The following is a 5,841-nucleotide window of genomic DNA, read 5'->3' as shown; positions in this document are numbered from 1 at the left end:
TAAAAACAAAAAGCAGAGTTTTAAAGGAAGGTATCTAATTTTTTTCTCATTTATTCTAAATGTGCACAAGATAATGTTATTCAATATGTAATGCTAAAATTTCAGTTTAGCATAGGAGTTAGGGTGAAGTTGTACCCATCCCAGTACACATACCTCCCGGAGACTGAAAGCCCAATCATCATATCAAACATTAGTGATCGAAAGCATTTTAAAATCAATCAGTAAATAAATATTGACTATGTGCTGAGAGCCAAGAAGTGGGCTAAGAACTGGGATACAAAAAAAGCAAAAGGCAAACCCTGTCTGTAAGGAGAGTGAGATCTCATCCTGTTGTTTCAGGAATTCCTTCCAATGATGCGCATTGCAGCCCCTCTATTCCTGTCCATGCTGTTCAACTTTTGTCCATCGTTCTGGACAAAAATTGCCTCAGTTGGTTAAAAAAACAACAACCCTGTGGGATGATCTAAAGTCCATATGATTCCATGTACCCACTGTCCTCCTTTGCCATCACTCTGATACCATCACAACACACAAATTAAAGTGGGTCCAATAAGATGGAGGGGGTGCATCTAAGCATTTTTCTTTCTAGGCTTCTCAATATGTATATATGCATGTTTATTTCTCCACTGATTTGGGGGGGGGCTTTTTGGAGAGGGGAAGGCAGGGCAATTGGGGTTAAGTGACTTGCCCAATGTCTCACAGCTATTTAAGTATCTGAGGCTGGATTTGAATTCAGGTCCTCATGACTCCAGGGCCAGTGCTCTATTCACTGTGCCACCTAGCCACCCCTCTCCATTGCTTTCTTGAAGCTTTATGGTCACACAAAGAAAAGTGACTGAGAGTGAAAGGACTAGGAATGCTATTTGTTGTTGTTATTGTTGCTGTTGTTCAGTTATATTAGACACATCTGAGTCTAAATGACTCCATTTGATGTTTTCTTGGTGAAGATACTGGAATAGTATCTTTCTTCTTTCTCCAGTTCATTTTATGGAAGAGGAAACTGAGAATTAAGTGACTTGCAAGGCGTCACACAGCTAGTAAGCATCCTAGGCCAAATTTGAACTCAAGATGATTCCAGGCCCCATTGCTCTATCCACCATAGTACTGCACAAGAATACAGAAAAGGACTTGTAGAGAGGGACTAAAATGAGTTATGATACTTTAGCACTGAAGTTACATTAATTATTTATATTGATATTTAAATAAAATTTTAACAAACAGTATAAGACAGTGGGATGCTTTATCCTAAATGGTATGGTCCAGAGGAGGAAAACAAAGAAAGGAGAGTGCCATGAAAAAAAACATAATACTAAGGGAAGGTTTCATAAAAAGGAAGGAATATGTGGCTAGAAAGAAGAATGAAAGACATCACAAGCTTTAAAGAATATAGCAAAGGCAAAAAGGAAAGAATGGAAATAAATGAGTGAATGAACATATTAAGCAATTACTAATGGTTTGGCACCCTGATAAGGTTTTGGGATACAACTTGAACCATGAAAGATAGTACTTGCTCTCAAGGAGCTCACATTCTAATTGAGGAAGATAACATGTATTACAGAGTGGTATCTATGGAGGATTATTTTAGATAGAGATGATGATTATAGTCACAGAGTAATTAAATAACACATCCTTTCCAGGAATAGTAAAATGGAGTGAATTGCATATTACTGTTATCAGATCTAGGAAGGGAAAGGCCCCTCCTAATGTTTGGTGCATCCAGGATAGATAAGGAGAACATTCACTGAGAAGTCTAGCTTCCCACAATTAGAACTTTAGTTCTGGATCACAGGGTGGAGAGTAGAGGACATTAGGAAACTATATGTTTGTGGGACAATGAGGTCAGCAACCTTGATTAATAAGAGTTCACACTTATTAAATACCTTAAGATTTATAAAGTATTTGCTTCAAAATAGTTCTAAGACATTAGTGTACTAATTAGTATACTAATAGTCCCATTTCCCAGCTAATAAAACTAAGTCTCAGATAGATTGAACATTTCTTCATCACAAACTTAAGTAATTTTTACAACTAGAATTCAAAACTTTACTTCCAATGCGTTTTTGAGAGGGTTCAGGGATCCCTCAAGGACCAAAGTACTGGATAGGGTTGTCTGGAAAGAATTCACAGACTCAAGCAAACTTAAGTCAAGTTGGCAAAGGTTTATTGTTATGCTGGTCAGCAGGCAAAAGTTCTTAAGGAACCTGAGACCTTGGAGGGGTACAATTAAACTTTATATAGGAAAAACTATAGCAAAATGTGCCCAGCTCTGGCTGGTGCTGCTCTACGGACACAAGCGGCTCAGCTACCAGATGGTGTTCCTGGTGTTGTGCCTGCTCCCGGCCATGCTGTGCACCGGGCTCTTCTCCTTATACTTCTGAGACATGGCCCGCGCCAACTGCCTGGGCCCCCTGACCTTCTGGCTGCTCTACTGCTGCCCCGTCTGCCTGCAGCTCTTCACCCTCACGCTCATGAACTTCTACTTCATGCAGGTGGTGTTCAATGCAAAGACAAAGCAGCACCCCAAGATGAGCCACGGCCTGCTGGCACCGTTGGGGGCATTCATCAGGGCCTCGCTGCTCTTCATGCTGGCGAACGAGTTGTTTTCCATGCTGTCCCGTTGGAGCCGAACGCAGCCCTGGGCCCTGCTGCTGGTGCGAGTGCTGGTGAGAGACTCACTCTTTGTGATGTGTGCCCTCTCTCTGGCTGCCTGCCTCTGCCTGGTGGTATGGCATGCCCCCTCCACCAGCATCTACCTGGAGGCCAAGCGTGTGCCAGGCTGCGGCCATGGGAGGCGCCATGGTCCTGCTCTATGCCAGCCAGGCCTGCTACAACTGGGCAGCCCTGGCACTGGCCCCCCACAGGCAGCTAGATTCCTTCAATTATAACTGGTACAATATCTCTGACCAGGATGACCTGGTGAATGACCTAGGGGACAAGGGTTACCTGGTCTTTGGCCTCATCCTATTCATGGGGAGCTGCTGCCCACCACCCTGCTCTTTGGTTTCTTTCGGGTACACCGGCCCCCACAGGACCTGAGCACCAGCTGAATCATCAACAGGCAGCTCTTCAGTTCTCAATCCTACTTCTTTGACTGGGCTGGACATTGTGAAGAAGAGGGAGGTCCCTGGGAGCACAGCCAGGGAGAGAGCACCAGCCTGTCAGGGACCCTCGGGGCTGGCAGCTGGTATGGTGCTATTGGGTGGGAGCCCTACTGGTGGGGGCAGCCAGAGCCGAAGCACACCTCTCCTCTTCTCCCAGGTGGCTGGGCCTGCTGGCCACCATCACCACAGCCTCTACTCCACCCCACAGACATGAGCTCCTTGCTTCCTGGAGGTGGGCAGGGGCTTCTCCTCCTCCAGATGCTCCCCTGCTTGCAGCCCTATCCTCTGCCCCTGCCCAGTCTGCAGCTCCTAGTGCTGGGTCCAGCCCCTCAGCAGTTAGCTCCTTGGAATGAGCTGCTGTCTCCTGCCACATGGAGCCTGCTACCTCTCATGCCTGCTGCTCAATAAACAGTGCCCACGCCCCCACTGAAAAAAAAAAAGAAATATGTGCCAGCTATGGGAATTAGATGATTCAGAATAGAATTAGGGAATGTTAAGGAGTGGTTAGTTCTTAAAGGAACATGCATTTTTTGTATCGACTGAGCAGGTGTTTTACTCAGAGTTCACCAGGAAAACCCATGAGCTAGAGAAGGGTCAAGAGGGGTCACAGAGGGGTGTGGTTTTTAGTTCTATTATGTCAACAAGTTAACTAGTGGTCAGGGCTACCTGAAGGTTGTCCAGTCTGCTACCAGTCAATGTCTTGTTTGACAAGATAGATGTAAGGGAGTGTACATGTGTCTTAAGTCTAGACATAATGAGGAATACAGGATGCATATAATGAGGTAGGGATATAGTCCAATCAGTACTGAATAGCTTTATAATGCAGTAAAAAGTCAGTTCAAACTAATAACTCCTACAGGTACTGTTTGTTACTATGCCAGGGAGAGAGATAAGTGTTTCCACAGGGGCCCACTCATGAGTAAATGCTAGACAGTGTCCTTGGGCTGTGAAGAAACTGCCAGAGATAGTGTTTTTGAGGCTAGAAGGAAATATAGTCATGGAATTGGGATCTGAGCACAAGTAAGCACCCCATCACTTCCAGACTCCAGTCCAATGGCCTTTCTATAATAACACACTGTTCTTAAATATAGAGTTTTTATGGAAAAGTATAAGGAAATAAGGTTGTAACCAAAGTGACACCAGATTACAGAGAATCTCATAAAGCTAGACCACCTAGTTAAGATTGTATGAGGTAGGAAATAAACTATTAAAGCTAAAGTGAATTTTATGCAAATTTTGAATAGTAGAATGACATTCTAAAAGTAGTTTTTAAGGAACTAAGGTACTTTAGTCTAGAAGTGGTAAGCAAGATGAATTGGCATAAAGAAAAGATTGGAGGCAAAAGTTACTTGAAATTCTATCTTGTTTTAGTCAATGCAGTAAAACTTAATTCAAAAATCTTTGGAAATGTGAGATAAAGCAAAGTCTAACAAGGAATGTCTTAAAATAATCACAAATTTGTTGCATTTACATTCAGTTAAGAATGAATTGTTCAAGATATTAAACTCCAACATTTAGCTTGTGTGTGCAGAGCTCTGTGCTAGGTACAGGTTTAGATGAGATTTAGATTATATTATTAGGATCCTTATGAAGTCTAATATTAAGATTATAAATAGACATAAATATTTCTATTGTACTTCAAAGTATTTGTTAACATCTACCAATGAAAACCATTATCCTCTTAGACTCTTAATCAACAATTGGATTTTTTTTTTATGAGCTGCTAGAGCTATTCAATTCAGTGGGCATTTTTAGACTCAGCCATTATACTGGTGCCCAGTCATACAAAAACAAAACCACAGTCTTACTTTCAATACATTGTCAAGTTCTATAGGAGGTAATAAGATATTCATAGATAAACAAATATAATAAATATTATGCAAAATAAGGCTAAAAGGGAGAAAACATTAACAACTGGAACGAAGATCAGTAAAGTTTGTTGCAAAGAAAATTCTTCATTTGGTCTTTCACCTTGATTAAGGAAGCAAAATGCAGAACAAAAAAGAATTAAAAAGATTTCATTATAAGTTCCTTGAGGTAGCAAAACATTTAGGAGCTGATCACTGGAGATCAGCAATTACTTCAAGGTGGGGACAGCTTTTATAGATAAATTCAAGCCAATCCAGATAGGTCCACCTTAGCAAAAGAGGTGGGACCACTGAATCTCAATTCCTCCCCAAGGTAACAAAAATGTGAAAGTTTTCAGGCAGGGGTTTGTGACAAAGAGCAAGTGATATAAAAAAAATGCAGACTTGGTGTCTCTTTCCCCACTAAAGCCTCTTCCAACATTGATAAGCAAAGCTGGGGACACTGGGTAACTGAATCAACATAACTTTCAACAGCCTTTTTTCAGAAGTAGCACATAATTTTGTGTCTTGAAGCATAGCAGGGAGTTCAAGTGGTAGATTTGTGGTATTAGTCCATTCTAGACATGGAGAAAAACCTATTTAAAAATACAAAGGCAGTGGGATAGAATGTTGTGTATATAGAACAGCAAGCAGGTGACTTTGACTAGAAAGGAATACTTTCCATTGCCAAGGCAAATAACACCAAATATAACTTCACAAATACAAAGGAGGTAAAAAAAATGGATGAAGAATTACTTCAAGCCCTGTATTTGCTTTGAGTGTCTGACTTCCAGCAGGAAGATGGATAAGGTTAACTTCATGTCAGGTTGCTGAAGGAAAGATATGAGAGAAAGTAGAAGTGTCCATAATGTCCTCCATCCTGGCTTGATATA

The 5,841-nt window shown here is 41.6% G+C and overlaps 1 pseudogene; it reads left to right on the top strand.

Moving 5' to 3' along the window:
• Positions 1 to 2,381: 2,381 nt before the first annotated feature.
• Positions 2,382 to 3,315, top strand: LOC138151290 (integral membrane protein GPR137 pseudogene; annotated as a pseudogene).
• Positions 3,316 to 5,841: the final 2,526 nt, after the last annotated feature.

Source organism: Petaurus breviceps, unplaced genomic scaffold, assembly GCF_028583685.1.
Source record: "Petaurus breviceps papuanus isolate PSGF00001 unplaced genomic scaffold, PetGlider_PUasm1.0 140, whole genome shotgun sequence".
Lineage (NCBI taxonomy): Eukaryota > Metazoa > Chordata > Mammalia > Diprotodontia > Petauridae > Petaurus > Petaurus breviceps.
This window is presented reverse-complemented; position numbering and strand designations above follow the sequence as displayed.